Consider the following 20,367-nt stretch of genomic DNA (forward strand, 5'->3'; position numbering starts at 1 on the left):
GGTGTGAATTTATATTGTTCACATTTGTTAGCTTCATGATTGCTATAAATCACGGTGTGATATTTCATTCAAGGATGTGGTTCCAATTTCTCTGTCTGAACTGTCATTGCTGAGGTGGGAAGTTGGGGAAAACTCGCTGGCATGCACGGGTAAAAACAGCCCAGGTAATTTCCTTATGCTTGAGTTGCTCAATGGGTTCCAACTTCTTTTAGACTGAATGGCTTTTCATTTACGCCGGTTTGCTTTCCACCTGAGAGACCTGGGTTCGATATCACTTAGTATAAATTTATTTCTGTTCCAACGGAGATTGTGTGTTGATGAATTTCTATCTTATTCACTCAGAAGGGATAATTGTATATGAAACGTTGTGATTGGGTCATAACAAGAGTCGGAGTTTGTTCCAAACTACCAATGAACTGGCATGCAAGCAGTGGGCTTGTCGAGGTAATTCACTTGGGTGCAGTTGCTCTCGGGTAAAACAGTTCTTTCTCGGCAAGAGACTTATGGCCTCTTTGATGGCTCAATGGTTTCCGCCAACTGAGTCGACCTGGGTTCGTCGTGGTTCAGTCCCCAGTCCAATTCATTTATCACTTATATAAATATATATATCCAACGGAGATATATATATATATTTATATATATATTTTATAGTTATGATTGTATATATATATATATATATATATATATATATATATATATATATATGTGTGTGTGTGTGTGTGTGTGTGTGTGTGTGTGTGTGGGTGTGTTTCAGCAGGAGTAAAACTAATTTCATGTAACGTGGTTAATTATACAAAATTACGAATAAATTTCCTAAGCGCTTTTATAATATTTTTTTTTACAAACTTTCAGTTTCTCTGAAAGAGATATACAGCAAAGCTGTGTGTGTTCATCCTCCAGCTGCCAACTTTTTTTTATTTCTACCTCAATTTTCACTCCATCATCTTTTTCGAGTTTGTCTTCCTTAAAAGAAAAAATGAGCAAAGAAAACAGGCTCCAGTAAAAAAATTATAAACTTGAAATTAGACGTCAAGAAAGATGAAACGGCCTTCGAGCTTTCTCGAACTCGAAGGTGAAGAATTGTGAAAGGCGATGGATCAAAGAAGAAAAATACAAGGGAAGACAAATTATGACGGAACTGTATAAGACCGAAAAATAGTTCAGCCACAGTTGATACAAACTCACATTAGGCAGAAAGAATGCCGAGCAAATAAATGAGCTTCCGTTTCTCCAGACGCTTCTGGGAGAATGTTTTTCGTGGAATGAGTTACTCATTGCTGGCGTTGACGTCATTAATTTCAAGAATTCCTCGTAAGAGTTCTTCTTCGTATTCTGGAGAAACTTTTATAAGCATATGTATATACCGTATACATAGATTTAAAATCACGTTCTAGAATTATATCTTTTATCCAGATTGATCCGCTGAAACAAAAACTAAGTTGCAAATAAAGAAGACAAAAATACTGTAACTAATATGAATCAATTGAAAATTGCGCCGAAGTTTCTTCGGCGCGATCGAGGTTTTTGTACATCGTATAATCAAGGCCAACGAAAATAGATATCTATCTTTCGGTGGTCTCGGTACGATGCTGTAAGAACCGCGGCCCATGAATCTTTAACCACGGTCCGGTGGCCTATCCTATATCGTTGCCAGAAGCACGATTATGGCTAACTTTAACCTTAAATAAAATAAAGGCTACTGAGGCTAGAGGGCTGCAATTTGGTATGTTTGATAATTGGAGGGTGGATGATCAACATACCAATTTGCAGCCCTCTAACCTCAGTAGTTTTTAAGATCTGAGGGCGGACAGAATAAAGTGCGGACGGACAGACAAAGCCGGCACAATAGTTTTCTTTTACAGAAAACTAAAACGTCTTTCCTAGAAATTTGTCGTTTTCTCAATTATGTTTTTTTTCTGTTTTCTTCCGAACATACGCTGTACGATTTACTTTCACATCTGAGCCTTAAGGCTTCCTTAAAATGCAAATAGACAAACAGAGCTGAGGGAGAGTTATTTGAAGGCCCTTCCTCTGTGATGGGCAAACTTTCTTAACTTATAAGATGGTCCGTATCCTTAACGTTTCCCTTACTCACTTCCCTTGCAGCTTTCTTGCTGCTGTTCCTTCCGGCGGGCATCTTGCTGTGCCGCTGTAAATCTCCTTTATATTTCTTCGTACAGCAGAAACACGTGTTGTAAAGGTTGTTCCACCTTCAAAAGTTTTGTATTTTAGGCAAATGTGAATTTATCAATGCTCCGCTTGCTAACTTTGATGCCAGAGGTTCTGTTGAAGGGCATTTTCATGTAAAAAATATATATAGTATATATATATATATATATATATATATATATATATATATATATGTATGTGTGTGTGTGTGTGTGTGTGTTTGTGTGTGTATATATACTGTACACACACACATACATATATATATATATATATATATATATATATATATATATATATATATATATATATATATATTCAATTGTATGTGTATGCGTGAGTGAATTATGTTATTCTGTCCCTACATTTTACCTTGTGTGATTATGGAACTGAGAATGGAGTGTTAAAATAGTATAACGCTCCTCTTTTTGACGGTAAGGACAAATCAATTCATATATGTATATATATATATATATATATATATATATATATATATATATATATATATATATATATATATATATATATATATATATATATATATATATATATATATATATATATATATATATATATATATATATATATATATATATATATATACACATATATATATCTATAAATATGTATAAATATGTATATATATGTATGCATATACGTATATATATATATATATATATATATATATATATATATATATATATATATATATATATATATATATATATATATATATATATATATATATATATATATATATATATATATATATATATATATATATAAAGTGAATGATAAAGATTATTGCGGAACAAAGCGAAAAAATCCTAGTCATAAAAGCTTGAGTGTCACATAATGAAATCCATTTTGTTTGTAGACTTTTAGAATAGTATTTATTGAGGATTATACCTAAAAGCATTAAGTCTAGACATGTAACATTGAGTTCCTGAGAGAGCTTGACGTGAATCACACTAATCCATGATTTCAGAGGATTACCAAATGTCACTTGAAATTATTAATTTTTGGAAAAGCCAAGTGTAAATTTTGACATTTGAACTTTTGAACCTGTAAGCCTTTGAGATTTAATAGTCGGTTAAATGTTTAGCATTTTCTCTGTATTAAGCATCTCATTGATAATGGGATCTGTGTGTAAAAGCAGACATGTTTTCTCAGTGAGTTCATTAAGAGGAATAAAATCTACCGTCTGTCCCAAGATTTAACTGATAAAAAGTTGTTGTTTACCTATAGGTAATATCAGTAAAACATTTAATGCGGGTTGTAATATCACCACGTTTTTTAATAAGTAAAGTATTTTCCTTTGGGAGGTGATTTTTTTATGTGTACAGTATACCCTAGGCTTTGTATTTACACATACATACATTTGCGCATAATTACGTTGACACGCCTGCACACACACACTCAGACACACGCGCGCACACACACGCACACTCACACACACGCGCGCACACACACACACACACACACACACACACACACACACATATATATATATATATATATATATATATATATATATATATATATATATATATATATATATATATATATATATATATAAGATAATGTTTACAATTTCATTTTCTCCAGCCAAGATGTTGAGTGCTAAATAGCATTTTTCACCTTACTGTTGCTAAAGTGAGTTATCTATTGCATTCCGTTATACCATGCATTTCACTGTAATTGTTTCGCGATTTTAGAGAATATATGTTGTATTTTTTCGAATGTATTCCTTTTCTTTGTTGTCACTACCTTAAATGTTCAGTATAATGCAGAAGGGCGATCATCAGAAATCATGTAATAAACAGACAGACCAGGAGGTGCAGACAGGGAAAGTCTGAAAGTGCAATGTGTCCAGACAATCATCTAAATGGATTTCTGCTACTTGGGTTTCGTTCATATAATGGCACCCAATACTGCAGTCTGCTAATAGATTTTAATAAATTTGTGCATTCTCCTTATAAAATCACATCAATTACTTGGTAATGCCGTATGGCTAGTTGCTATTTTTCTTGCTTTCCATTTCTCTTGGGAAGGGCGTGGGTTGGGGGCTGGGGTTGGAGAAACACTAGTACACCTAGGGGAACTCAGTGTAATTTGCCATAGTTCGTGAAGCAGAGTGTACTAATTATTTCTTCATTTTCCGCAAAATTACATCAAATAGTTTCTTTTATGCCTTAACCATTTACAAATCTCTGATATCTTCTCATTTACATAATGAATTCAGAAGAAATAAAACCACTGGCATTTATTTTACTAAGCAGAGGGAAAGACTGTTCACTAACTAACAAAAGCATGTAATGTTCATGGACAGCTGAGTTATTCGTACGAATTTATTTTTCGTGCGCTGCAGCCCCTTTCATTCCTTTTACTGTACCTCCGTTCATATTCTCTTTCTTCCATCTTACTTTCACCCCTCTCCTAACAGTTGTTTCATAGTGCAATTGCGAGGTTTTCCTCCTGTTACACCTTTAAAACCTTTTTGCTCTCAATTTCCCTTTCGGCGCCGAATGACCTTATAGGTCCCGGTGCTTGGCCTTTGGCCTAAATTTTATATTCCACCCCATTCCATTATTTTTGTTCATGTCACGGCTAAAGAGACTCGTAACTATCATTATAGATGTTAATGTTAAATTATTATGTTATTATCATTATTGTTGTTGATGCGATAAACATCTTTCTTTCAATTAAAATAAAAGATGAATGTCAATTTTATCCAGTTTCAACAGAAGATCATTTTACAACTCAGGCAAAGCTGCCAATTTCCCGTGATGAAATACAAAACTAGGAACCCCACCTACGCATCCTAATCTCATTGTCGTAACCCGTTCGAGTTTTCCCATGCTTTCTCCTTTGCTTAGGAAGGAAGGGCATAAACAAGTAAAAAAATGAGCCGAAGTTTCTTCGGCGCAATCGAGTTTTCTGTACATCGTATAATCAAGGCCACCGAAAATAGATCTATCTTTCGTTTAACCTGTATGAGCCAGCGTGGCCCAGAAACTTTGGTCCAGTGGTGACCTGTCCTATATCGTTACCAAAAAGCACGATTATGGCTAACTTTAACTTTAAATAAAATAAAGACTACTAAGTCTAAAGGGCTGCAATTTGGTATGTTTGATGATTGGAGGGTGTATGATCATACCAATTTGCAGCCCTCTAGCCCCAGTAGTTTTTAAGATATGAGGGTGGACAGGAAAAGTGCGGCCAGAAAAAAGTGCGGATGGACAGACAAAGCCGGCACAATAGTTTTTCTTTTACAGAAAACTAAAATGGAAAGCAAAAATGTTGAGGCTGGATGGGAAGAACTCCTACTTGGCCTAACACTAAGATGCCTCAGTGGTGTTTATGAAGGCAGCGAAGAGATTAAAAGTGTGAAGCCTTGTGAAAGCATCTTTGGCGTAAAATGCTCCTTCTTTTGAAATTCAAACGAATCTAAAATAATTGTCATCCTAGGTTTGAACCTTCGGCAGGTGCCGGTAAAAGAGAGTAGGAGGAGAACGAGATTGTATGGAATTATTAAAACATGCCTTTGTATAAAGGATAATCTCTTTCCCAGTAATATGTTCTATATTGCATTTTTTTTATTTAGTAACTAATACACAATAACCATTTGTTTTTCTATACATTCAGTCTATCCTATATAGCAGGTAGTATCTGCTAAAGAACTTGCCAAAATTTAAAACTTTGGCGCATTAAAAAAAGTAGAAAATGCTCCGAGGTTTCTTCGGTGTAATCGAGTTTTCTGTACAGCCTCTCCAGCGTATAACCAAGGCCATCGAAAATAGATCTATCTTTCGGTGGTCTCGGTATAATGCTGTATGAACCGCGGCCCGTGAAACTTTAACCACGGCCCGGTGGTGGCCTAGCCTATATCGTTACCAGAAGCACGATTATGGCTAAGTTTAACCTTAAATAAAATAAAAACTACTGAGGCTAGAGGGCTGCAATTTGGAATGTTTGATGATTGGAGGGTGGATGATCAACATACCAATTTGCAGCCCTCTAGCCTCAGTAGTTTTTAAGATCTAAGGAAACAGACAGAAAAAGTGCGGGCGGACAGACAAAGCCGTCACAATAGTTTTCTTTCAGAAAAAACTAAAAATGTTTGAGGCTGAACACAGTCAACTTTCAGGTCCATCTAATAAGTTACGAATAAATTAATTCTAATAATGGTTCTCCGTTTTAAGGATAGTTATTAAGATTATATCTATTTATGACGAGTTTTTGATATGGTTAAATAGTCAGAATTGAATTGAATATAGAATTTAGGCCTTTAAAGGCCAAGCACTGGGACCAATGAGGTCATTCAGCGCTGAAACGGAAATTGACAGTAAAAGTTTGAAAGGTGTGTCAGGAGGAAAACCCTGCAGTTGCACTATGGATCAGTTGTTAGGAGAGGGTGGAAAGTAAGATGGAAAAAAAAGAATATGAAAGGAGTTTTCAGTAAAAGGAACGAAAGGGGTTGCAGCTAGGGGCCGAAGGAACGCTACAAAGAACTTAAGTAATGCCTACAGTGCACCGCATAAGGTGCACTGACTTTTCACTAGTTCCCCTACACGATTATGGGTTAAATGGTCAGGAATAGACATTACATACGTGTTTGCAATGTTATTCAGTCTGATGTGAAGATATATGCACAAATATGCAAATTTATGCACGTATTTCTTTAGGAATTTTGTTTGATGTTCATGTAACTAATTTATATCATAATGCTCGTTTGTGAAAGCAATCTAATCATCCTTTTCTTTATATTAGTAAATGATCTATATCTCTACTTTGAATATACATAGCTTGCTTTCTCTTCCGACGACTAGGAAACATCAATAATAATCGATATTAGTAATTCATATCTGCTTTAGAAAATAAACTGAAGGGAAATGTCTGAAAAAAAGAATTTTAAATAGATAATTACTATTAACACCAGTGATAATTCTTGCCTCTAAATATTAAGAAAAATAAAACGAGAAATTAACCCAGTGATTTATTATACCTTTCCGAGCATGTCTAAAGATCCAGATGTCTCATTCCAGAGTCTGTTCAACAAAAGTAGATCAGTCTGATAAAGGGAACACTTGTTCTAAATAACGAGTCACTGGTGAAGTCGGCTGCAGATTTATATGCAAATGTCTTCCTGCTCCAAAATCCAATAATTTTCAAATCCTTTTATATTATCAAATAAACCTGTCCCCTTTGAAAGTGGAAGCTGCTGAGTGTCATGTTTATCCAACGAAAAAAAAAAAAATAAATTAAACTCAAGAGGAAATTCAGCTTTAATGCATGAGGGGGAGAGGGGATTGTTGGGTGGAGGGTAGTGGGGTATAACTTATCCCTTAAGGAATTTATGCAAAGAAAACTCCTCTGCTTGTTTCAGATGAGTCTAATAAATTCCGCCAAATGCTATTAACTACAGCAAAGTAAACAAGCTCTCCCCTGAATCAATTTCCGGGTATAAAACACAGGTAGGAGGATTTAATGAATTTGGTCTTTGGCACTTTTAATTGCTCTTCTGTTTTGTTTGATTAAATTCCTGCCGTACTTCTGCTACTTGTAAATGAAGTTTTCACCAGTCTACTGTGGATTCCTGCTACTGTTTTGATTAGGTATAAGAATCTTATTGGAAACTTCTGTAGCAATGTAACGTTTATTTTTGATAATTAACTGTTCGATAACGTTTCCAAAATTAGACAGCGTTTTTCTGGAATTTTATTAAAGAAAGTGATAGCAAAGGTTTATTGATAACAAGCATAATACATCCTTTATCTATTTATTATCTATTTCCTTTTCAGAGCGCGTTTTCTTTTAACAGTTCGACAGAAGATTGTAAATATATTTTACTTGCATGTAAATCATCTTTTTATTAAAGAGGCAACTGTTAGTGAAGAAACTTTTCAAATGTTTCATTCATCTTCCATTTCAGAGTAAGTTTTCTTTTGATAGATGGGCAGTAGTAGTTTGCAACTATAGTTTACTTGTATACAAATCAAGCTTTCATTGAAGAGGTGACTGTTGGCGCAAGAATCTTTTATTCCATTCAACTTTCATTTCAGAGCACGTTTTCTTTTAACTGTTCTATAGAAGAAATTTGCAAATATATTTTACTTGCGTATAAATCAAGTTTTTATGAAAGAGATAACTGTTTGAGCAAGAATCTTTCAAAACATTGCAGGGTCTCATTCCGTAGCCTCCTGTCCATTGTGATGAAAGAGCTGGTTGGAGGTGGATGGTGGTGGTAGGACGTTGAATTGGGAAATGTCCAGGATTTATGAGGAACCTTCGCTTGGCAAAATACCACGATTTTCGCAGCCTGTCTGCCGCATTTACTTGCGCCATTCCTTAAAGATCGGATGATGCGCGGAGCCTGTATGATTCGAGAAAATTAAAGCCTTTTCCAGGCACCTTCAGGTTAATCTTATTTCTGAAATGTAGTGTTTCTCTTTAGGGTGTCATAAATCTTGGCTGCCATAATTCTTCACACACACACACACACACGCAAGGAAGTAATGAAAAAGTTTTGTTGCAAGAATGGAGGGTGAGGAAGTGAGGAGGGCCATATGAAACTTTTGGAAGCATTTATAGAATGCTAATGTCAAAAGGGGGAAAAAGAACACATGAGCTATTTGACATCTCATTACTACTCAGAGAAATTATTTTCATAAAACCAATTACCCTTCTGTAAACTATCCTTTTGTAAAACTTATCAAAATTAGGTGAGATGACTTAGATTACATTATGATTAGTCAAAGAGGTTAAAAATTATTATTCAATGGTAGGAAAAAATATATTATTTTGCCTTGATTCAATAATTTTCAAAACAAATTCGTTAAAAAATAACATTGGCAATTTTGCTCCTGCTCGTCAAGTCAGTTCTTTGTAAACGCTCTAAAGACTTATATCCTCTGCTTGCTAACATTAAAAAGTCCATTTACAGTGACTGTGAAGGTAAATGGCTATGGCATTTACTTTATATTACCGGTGTGGAGTATGTTCTAAATATATAATATGATATATTATCTTGTAAAATTTAATAATGTTTGTAAGTCCGGGATAAGAGTTTCGACTGCCCTTATATACACAATAATGAAATAGCATAGAAAATCTCCATTGATATGTATGTATATTAACAAACATAATTTGCTTCAACTGATTTAAGTACTTTTTGCTTACTATAAATCTTTCTACCTTAAATCCTGGGGATGTTAAATTTATTTCATTAGAGAAAGAGAGAGAGATAAAGAGAAATTAGAGAGAGAGTGTTTGATTTTCACCTGTAACCATCTCCTCGGACTCTTTGACAAATGTGATGGTTTTATTTCAGTTGACTGGGTTTAAACATGACTCACCTAAATTAATTGTAATAGAACATTATGTAAGCATTTGTAGCTCATATTCCTGTGACTTGTTTCGCTAAATTCGAGCAGCAAAATTACTATTAAAACTTTAAAACTATGCACTTTTTCAGTGTATGATTACAATGTAAGTCCTAGATAAACGCTTGGTTTAAATATGAGACACAATTGTGCATGAGTTCAATCATGCAATGTGTACTGCTGCATTGGGAATGACATGATTTTCGACCCTTCATAGTCTAGTATAGTCATTAAGTTTTTAGCCGTTTGAAAATCACCCTGCTGGTAACACCCTTTATAGTGCAACCACTTTTACTTTCTACATGAAATTTGTTGAAAACAAACCTAAGACTACGCTCTCTTAAAAATTCATAAAACTATCTTCAAAACAAAATGAATCAGGAGTTATGAATCAAAATGTAAATATTATGTTGATATTAAAACCTGGTTTGGGCAAGCATCTATTGATGGAATATGCCAGTTTTTTTTTTTCCTTCCTGAGGTTTAGGTTATAAAATGTTCCGTACATTTTATTGAAAACCTTAATTAAATGACGATTATCATGCCAAGCTATCAAATTCATCAACAAAACAGTCTAAATCAATTCCCTAGCACGTGCACCTTCAGAGACAAGTTTTTATTTAATGGATATTACTCAATCTAGCACTGGTCATGGAATTTTGAGAAATGTTTTCACTACATTTCATTTTTCTAAAACTTCTCCACAAAAGCAAAAGTAACAGGAAGAGTGACTAGATATTAACAATAGTTTGTACAAACAGTCAAATGCAGCCTTGAAAAATTCTAAGGAATGACAGGGAATTGTGATGCTCAACAAGATTAGGCTGTGAAGATTGGCAATTTTTGAGTAATTTCATTTCACACAGAGCTGATCTCAAGATTGTAAATCATTTTGACTTCCCGACAGTATGCCATTCCACATTTGAAGCTGTCTAACTTCTGGCTAAGGGAAGTTGTCTGTCCTCCAGGACAGATGCTGAAATACCATCCCCAGAAAATTCATTTGACTCTTTGGCTGAAACGGTGGTCTAATTCACTAATTAACCAGTCTAGGACTTCATAGAAAATCCTGATGTGTTGGAGGAGATGACATGGAACAGAAATGGCCTCATATTGACCACTTGTTTCAAACACGATAAGTCCATCAAGCCTCAGGTTTCTTTACCCGTTTTCTTGTTGTTGTTGGTGTAATGCAAGCATTTCCAGGAGAGTTCATTAACCTTCTCAGAGTAATGGTCATTCAAGTCAGAGTTGCGTACATTAACTAAATGTTCATGGAGTGCCTCTGAAATTAGATTCCATGTGGCCAGGCTGCTTTTCTAGGTCTGCTTGTTTATCCTGTAGCTGTGTGACACTTTATTAACTTTTCCAAGAATATCTGGAAAAATTGCAATAAGTAAACAAACCTGCATCAATCTGGGCAGCAAAGTTGCACAGGTCGGATACAGCAATCAGCACCAATGTCATCTTCAGAAATTTCCTTCAAAAGTCTCATTATAGCATTCCTAGAGGAGAGTAAGAGCATTTTCACACTGAGTGGCCGACACCAGAACATCTGTGTCACTGAGATGCTGCAGTTTCTTGGTACATGTTCTTCTGGCAACATGGAGAACGCTGTATCAAAATGAATTTCTCATGAACTTTTCCAGTTACTGAAGACAAAGATATAGAGTTCTTCAAGGAAGCAAACTTCGTGGCAATGACAACATTTGTGGGACATCTGGGCAACATTTATCAAACTAAATTGAGCCTGTCTTCCATGGCAGTGTATATAATATGCAAAAGGAGTTTTATGACGATTGTGTTCTTGTCTGTCAACACCACTAATCCCGTTCCAGCCTGGTCTCATCTGGATGATGCCCCATCAAATACAAATGTGATACAAGAGAAGATTTGTAATCCAGGCAAGTTTATCCAAACTCTTCAAAATAATATCTGTCTTTAGAGGCAGCATCCAACAAGTCCATCTCCATGAAAAAATGAAGCACTCCTGAATACAATTTGCTATTTCATCATAAAACAGAGAATAACTAATGCCAACTGCTCTGCCTTACTAACATCCTTGGACATCATCACCCTCACTTGAACAGAATTCTAATGACATGAATTCCTAAGATTTTTCTGCAATTTCTTCCTTCACCATACATGCAAGTGTGTCAATCATCTCATTCTGTATTGCAGAACAAGTGTATTTTTCATTTTTGGACCAGTTCTTTCTACTCTATCAGCTATAATAGGATCACGTTTAGCAGTGAATCTGAGAATCTTACGAACATTTCCTGGATTCAGTTCATCATCACGTGTCTCTCTATGTCCTCTGGGAAATGTCTTGTTGTTATGGAAGTCAACTGGGATTATTGAAAAGGACTTAATTAATGTCTGCAAAGCCAATGTAATGACTGACTTTCACGAACTTTCTTCTGGCATGAGGTGTTTGTCTTATACACTGAGCAATTGATGTTTTATCAGCTTTATTTCGTTGATAGTCCGCCCATGCAATACAAGAAGATTTTGTGGCACTGTCCAGGAAATGTGACGGATTTTCAGTCATGGCACCATCTTTTCCATGTGCTTTCTTCCATCGTCTAAAGCCAGCCTTTATGAATGCTTCATCTGCATGGCCATATGTTGGTGGAGCAAAGTGCCTAAATGCAAAACAACATTGCAGCCTCGTTCTTTAGCAATATTAGGGTAAGCCCATTCTGATTTGTGAACCAAGCCCCCACAAAAGACCGAGCATGAGTTTCCTTCACTATGCCTTGGATACTTGTTTGCGTACCTGAAAAATTTTCTCAGAAGCATTTTGAGAAAATGTCAGCTGGTGCAGAATCTTCTTTTTTCTGTTTCTTTGTTGGATGGATCATGTGGACTTGATCTTGCAGGATTGTCAATTTTTCACGATCAAAGTCTCCCTCTGACTTCTTGTTGCAGGTTTATCAGATTCAAGGTTTACTGTCAATGGTGCATCACATTCACTGCGTTTTTCAAATTACAAATTTATCCATGATTGTCTATGTTTACAATAAAATTATCTGTGATATTAAGTTCTAAAAAAAAATTAAATTAAATAATCACACGTAATTCCAATTAACACAACACACCTGTCACCACAGAAAAATGTGATAAAATTTGCGGTTTTTCGAGAGACTGGAAGATGATGAAATCTCAACACACACACTGCGCAAACATTACCATTATTAAATGACATCTCTACTTTGAATATACACAGCTTGCCACTTCCCACGACAAAAGCAATAATAATCAATCTTAGTATGTCATGATATGCTGTGAAAATAAAACTGGAAGGGTCCTGAAAAAATTAGTTAAATAGTTAATATTAACACCAGTGATAATTTTGATCTAGCTATTAGAAAAATAAAATGAGAAATTAACCTCTGATTTATTATACCAATACAGTTATAAATATATGTAGCATTCACATATAGTAAGTATTCACTATCACTGCTGGAGTCAACATTTGTCGAATCACAAATGTCTTCCTGCTCCAAAATCCACAATTTAGACGATTTTTATTATTATAGGAACCTGTTTTCTTTGTTTGAAAATGGAAAATGAGATGGTTAATTGAAAAAAAACTCACCAGCTACTTGTATTTTGGCCTTTTATGTTATTTTCTTTCAAATATGGCTGGGTGGGACAATATTTATATTTGGCTTTTGTCAGAAAATCTGTTGTTTCAGATGGTTAAACTGGTTGAAAATGTTAAAACTGCAGTTGGGAAACAAGACCTACATCATATAACAAAAAAATTCCTTGTTACATTGTCTTTGCTACTTTTAATTCTCTTCTGCCTGTTCAGATTCTTCTCATTCTGTTTCTAAGATTCTAGGTGGATTAATTAGCATTTTTATCAGGTATAATTTCTTTTTGGAAACTTCTGAAGAGTCCCACTATATACTGTATTTTGTTAAAAGTGTTTTCGATATCTTACCAAAATTACTAGCGTTACTCTTGAACTTTGTAACAAAGGGAATAGGGCAGTTTAATAATGAAGCATAAGCTGTTATTTATGGCTCAACTGACTTTTGATGCGTTTTCCAAATAACAATTGATGCTTGTCAGCCCCATGCTCAATTTTTTATTAAAGGAGCAGGTAAAAACAGAATTTCATTCGTCTTCCTCAGAAAAGTCTTTCTTTTGACAGTTTAACAGTACTTTCTGATCATATCATTGCTTTACAAATCAAACTTTCATTAATTTGAAAGATGATTCAAGCAAGTCTTTTCGCCACATCGTTTTTTTTAAAGTTCTATAGAGGTAAGGACAAATATATTTTAAATATAAATCAAGTTTTAATATGAAAGAATTTGTTTGAGCAAGAATTTTTTTTTTTGTGATTACGTCTAGTTCCATTGTGATGAAAGAGCTGGCTGGGCGGATGGTGGTGAGTGGTGAATCGGAAAATGTTCAGGATTTATGAAGGAAGGTTGCTTGGCAAACATTATATTTTCATATTCTGCAGCATTTATATGCGCCATTCTTAAGATCGGATCTGCGGACCCTTATTTAGAATTAGGCCTTTTCAAGGCACCTCAGGTTAACCTTTTTCTGAAATGTAGGTTTCTCTTTACTGGGGTCATTAATTTTGTCCCCCTGTGAATGACATCCCACACACACAACACACACACACACACACACACACACATACTCACACACACACACACACGTAAGAAAGTAAGAAAAAGAGAGAATGAAAGAATGAGAGGGTGAGGAAGGAGGGAGGGACATGAAGCTATTGGAAGATTTATGAGCTAATTCAAAAAGAGAGAGAGAAAAAAAAAAAAATAGCACGAGCTCACATGTTCACATCTCACTACTACTCAGAGAAGAATATTTTCACAAACACAATTATTCCTGCTGCAAATCTCTCCTTCCTGTCGCACTTTAAAAAATCGAGGTGAGATGACTTAGAGCCTTACATGTCTGTGCAGTCAAAGAAAAAAAATTTTCCAGTGTATGCGTAGAAAAAAAATATTATTTGTGCCTTGGATATAATTTTCAAAATGGTATTCTGTTAAAACCCTAACATTCAGTTCTGCTTCTGCTTAAATACGTTCTTGAAGTAAACGCTCTAAAGACATATTCTGCTTGCTGACATTAAAACGCCCATTTTACAGTGACTATGAAGGTAAATGTATTACTTTATAGTCGCGTGTGTGGCGTTTGCCGGTCTTCGTAGATATGGCTATGTATGTATATATATATATATATATCTATACACCATATATATATATATACCATATATATATATATATATATATATATATATATATATATATATATATATATATTCAGGTGTATATATCTATATATAATACATATATATATAAATATATGTATATATGTATATATGTGTGTATACAACTATAGATATAGATATAGGATTAGTATATATATTATATGTATATATATATACATATATATAAATTTTCAACTGAAATAATTATGCTTTTGCTTGTGAATTTTTCTACCTTAAATAACCGTTTTAATTTATTTTCGGAGAGAATTGAGAGTTAGAGAGAGAGAGAGAGAGAGAGAGAGATCTAAAAGAGAGAGACCAAGATTTCATGACTCCACCTCCCACCATCTCTCAACACTCTTTGGACAAATGTGATGTTTCATTATTTCAGTTGAAATAAATATACCTCATTAAATTCCCAAGCGTGAGTGCAGAACATTAGAAGCATTTGTAGCCCATATTCCTGTCGTTGTTTCCTCTAAAAATCGAGTAGCAAAATTACTTTAAAATTACTTTAAGAGTAGCGCCTTTTTCAGTGGATGATTGCAAAGCTTCCTGAATCCCTATGTAAATGTTCGGTTTAAATATACGCTTACTTCCGTAGGGATTGTGCCGTTCATTCACCTCACGTGGTGTACTGTAGGCATTACTAAAAGGTGCTTGAAGCGACCCTTCAGAATTTAGCCACATTAACTTTTTAGTCGTTTATTAGACCTTAGTTCTCACTTCCTTCCTTTAATCTTGCTGTCCAACACCTTCAACCGTAACTTCTTATGCAACTGTTGGGTTTTCTCTCATCTCTACCTTTAGATCATTATATGTCATCTCTATTTTCCGGATCTTTTCATCTTGCTGTCCAGCCTCTCCAACTCCCTCTTTTCACTGTCTCAAGCGATGAGCTGTCGAAAGTGGCACAGTGCTAGTCTTGCCAGCCTAAATTCCATCAATCTATCGTTCAAGGACATTCATGAGCAGATGACGGGAAAGAATTGCTGTAGTTTTATACGCTGAATCTGAACATTTTGCTTTTTATTATCACTTTTTTCTCATCCTCCTCCTCTCTTTCTTTCTTTTTGGTTCCCTAAATTGCGGAAGGACCATACAGACTTTTTCGATCCTCTGAACATTTTTGCGCCACGCTGTGAATAAGTGTGAGGACGTGACCTGCCTTTAAATTTTTCCGGCACCATCCAACCCCGAAAGCAATAAAAATTCAGACTACGAAAAGAATTCTCTGACTTCAGAATTCATCCACCCTAAAACCGAACTGTGGTCAGAACTATAATTTTCGCGGATTCCTGAGCTATTTGTTATTACTCGCTTACTGGCCTACCTTTTTTTAATATACGTTCCAGGAAGAATCTTAAATAAAAAAACTTAATTTACAAATGACTTAACATATATCCTTAATCAATCCTTTATACATGCATATACTGTATACATACGTAGATATTTATACACACACACACACACACACACATATATATATATATATATATATATATATATATATATATATATATATATATTATATGTATGTATATATATATATATAATATATATATATATATATATATATATACATATATATATATATATATATATATATATATATATATATATATATATATATATATATATATATATATATGTGTGTAAATGCGTGTATGTTTAAATATATAAGAAAGAGGGTGACTGGATCACGCACTTGCCATGGGACACTTCAAACAGAGAAGAAAACGTTATGACAGAATCAAAAGCGAGGCAATGTGGAGGGCATCGAAATCACATGGATTGATAGGTACATTTCTGGTGCCTATGTAACTTTGCCTGTTTCGTTTGAAGAACAAAAAGAATGAGTTTTTTATTAATCAAAAGATCATTAAAAAGAAATATGATTATTTGAGAGAACGTACTAGAAAGTTTTAGGAGACTCTTGGAGCATGCGGATTGAAAAAAAAAAATACATATATCTAAATGAGAAAGTAATTTCACAATGTACTGGAAAAATAAAAAAATATTCTCTCTCTCTCTCCCTCAAAGAATAACAAAGATAATAACTCGCACATGCTAAACGTAAATATTACCTGATCCCTCTTATTACTTGAATAAGATGCTAGAAAATATTCCTCATCTAAAATGAATATTTGTCAAAACTTAAACCCATAATTCTCACATAAATGCCACCTGGCAATAACATTACTACGTAAACGGTGCTAGTGGCACGGGTTCTCCGGAAACCATTCATAAATATGACGCCAACTTATACGTAAACAAAAACTTTGCCGTCATGGAGGGATAACCTACAATCGTTTGTAGATATTTGTTTTTAATTACGTATGTTCCTTTCTAGCTATCGTATATATATATATCTCATTTATTATATATATATATATATATGTATACATATATATATATATATATATATATATATATATATATATATACATATATACATATATATATGTTTGTGTGTATATATATATGTATATATATATATATATATATATATATATATATATATATATATATATATATATATATATATGTGTGTGTGTGTGTGTGTGTGTGTGTGTGTGTGTGTGTGTGTGTGTGTGTGTGTGTATTTCTTCCTGATAGTTGAGAGATCACAGATACTAAGGACCCTTTGTGATATGACGAAAATACGATGCAACAGCCATCGTGTATAAGAGCCTTGACTTTATTAATACGGTAGTTCAATGGATTATAGCAGTCACCTTTCCTTGGCTTAATCACCTGAACGACATATGAAAAAGTGGTCAAACTTAATGTTTTTACTAAATCTCAAGACAAAAATAACCGTATTGCTAGTTACTAAATATTAGTCTGTTCATAATTTTGATAAAGCTCTGGTATCCTAGTAGTCCTATTAATCTTCAGTATTTAGGATTATTGCAATCTGGGTCTAAATTACTGAAACCATATCAGTTCTTTTTGTACAGTTTTAGTTTCTGTAAAAGAAAACTATTGTGCCGGCTTTATCTGTCCGCCCGCAGTTTATTCTGTCCTCACTTTTTCTGTCCGCCCTCGTATATTAAAAACTACTGAGGCTAGAGGGCTGCAAATTGGTATGTTGATCATCCACCCTCAACATACCAAATTGCAACCTCAGTAGTTTTTATTTTATTTAAGGTTAAAGTTAGCCATAATCGTGCTTTTGGCAACGATATAGGACAGGCCACCACCGGGCCGTGGTTAAAGTTTTGTGGGCCGCGGCTCATACAGCAGTATACCGAGACCACCGAAAGCTAGATCTGATTTCGGTGGCCTTGATTATATGCTGTAGCCGCTGTACAGAATACTCGATTGCGCCGAAGAAAGATTGGCGAATTTTTCCTTTTTTTCTCCCTCTCTAAACTCAACAAACATAAGGAAACTGCTGCTTTTAAAGTATTCATTGTCAAATTAACTTTAGTTTAATTTCTATATAATACAATTACTTGAACTCAGAAAAGAAGTGGAATTCAGTTAATAAAATGAAAAGCTATTTGAATGTTTTCATATTCTACAATGAATGAAACAAACTTCTGATGACTATTAAAGTAACTCCTCATCTACAGAAGATTTAACAAATTGAAACTCTTCTAAATTATGAGATAACCAATCAGAATTCTAGGTACAGTCGCTGCTGACAACCAATCAAAACGCAGCATATTTATCCCGCCTTAGCCAACGGTACTTCTACTGTAGAGTTACTCTCATTTATGCTTTGCTGTTCAGAAAAAAGCGTAACTTGTCAATCTTGTGACTTGGTTCTTTTTTCATAAATATTTTTTTAATGAAAGAGCTATCTTGTTACTAATTCACTCATTTTTATTCTACTCTCTCTCTCTCTCTCTCTATATATATATATATATATATATATATATATATATATATATATATATATATATATATATATATATACTGTACATATATATATATACATATATATATATATATATATATATATATATATATATATATATATATATATATATATATATATATATGATATTTTTATATATCACCGTGATTCATATATATATATATATATATATATATATATATATATATATATATATAAATATCTGACTCACATCAGGATAAATATAAATCTCAGGACTCACATCAATCAGACCCAGGTCTTTCAATTGAAAGGCAAGGGCGCTGCCCACTAGGCCATACAAGTCACAGAAGAAGTTGGAACCTGAGTGCCACTGCACACAAGGAATTTCCTGGGCAAGCTGACTGCTTGCATACCAGCGTGTTTTCCCTAACTCCCCGACTCAGCAATGGCCCAGTTGACAGCAATTCGTTCGAATTGTCCCTTCTGAGTGAATATGATAGAAATAGTCAACACACAATCACGTGTGGAACAGAAATAAATTTCTGACTTACATCAGGATCGAACCAAGGTCTTTCAGTTGTGTGTTGACTATTTCTATCATATTCACTCAGAAGGGATAATTCGAATGAAATGCGGTCAATTGGGTCATTGCTGAGTCGGGAAGTTGGGGAAAACACACTGGTATGCAAGCAGTTAGCTTGCCCAGGTAATTCCTTGTGTGCAGTGGCACTCAGGTTCCAACTTCTTTTATGACTTGTAGGCCTAGTGGGCAGCGCTCTTGCCTTTCAATTGAAAGACCTGGGTTCGATCCTGATGTGAGTCAGAAATTTATTTCTGTTCCACACGTGATTGTGTGTTGACATATATACACAAATATTTATGTATGAACATATACATATATATATATATATATATATATATATATATATATATATATATATATATATATATATATATATATATATATATATATATATATATATATATATATATATATATATATATATATATATATATATATATATATATATATATATATATATATATATTTATATATTTCTGTGTCAATGTCTGCAAATAACACCTCCCTGCATGTAAGATGCAAAGGAAAAATGGCGATAAAAATAAATACATGATCCTGTAGATAAACAACTGCAAGGGAGAAGCCATGAGATTTTCCACTGTCAGAAATTCACGAATATCTGTGGACAGAGGCAAAGGTCAAAGCTCACTGGGAAATCCTTCCACCCTGAAGCAATACACGCAAAAGTGATAATAAATATACAAGTCAGTAAAAAGAGCCAGATTTCATAGCAAACAAAAAGGGGGGGTTTGTTATGATGAAAAATGTTAAGGGTATTTATTTACTGTTGGCTTTGCATGTATACGTAGATATGAAGACTAGTTCTCTTGAAATGAAAATAGACTGAAATGTCTAACGTGTTATAAAATAACCTATTTCTAGATAAGTTAAGCAACTACAATGAGCACAAAATGGTCAGAATTATTCATGTTTACAGTTTTATATAATCTCTATAATTTGCTAGACAATTTTATTGGGTTATATTTACAGGTCATTTTTCAGTCTTTGCATATACTTAAAAATTTTTCACTTTGTCTACACTGACAGTAGATAAGACCTATCCGGGGAAAATTGTCATATTACAGTAATTTAAATTATATAGTTTATTACTGAACGCGATCTA

This window comes from Macrobrachium rosenbergii, chromosome 4, assembly GCF_040412425.1.
Source record: "Macrobrachium rosenbergii isolate ZJJX-2024 chromosome 4, ASM4041242v1, whole genome shotgun sequence".
NCBI classification, from domain to species: Eukaryota; Metazoa; Arthropoda; class Malacostraca; order Decapoda; family Palaemonidae; genus Macrobrachium; species Macrobrachium rosenbergii.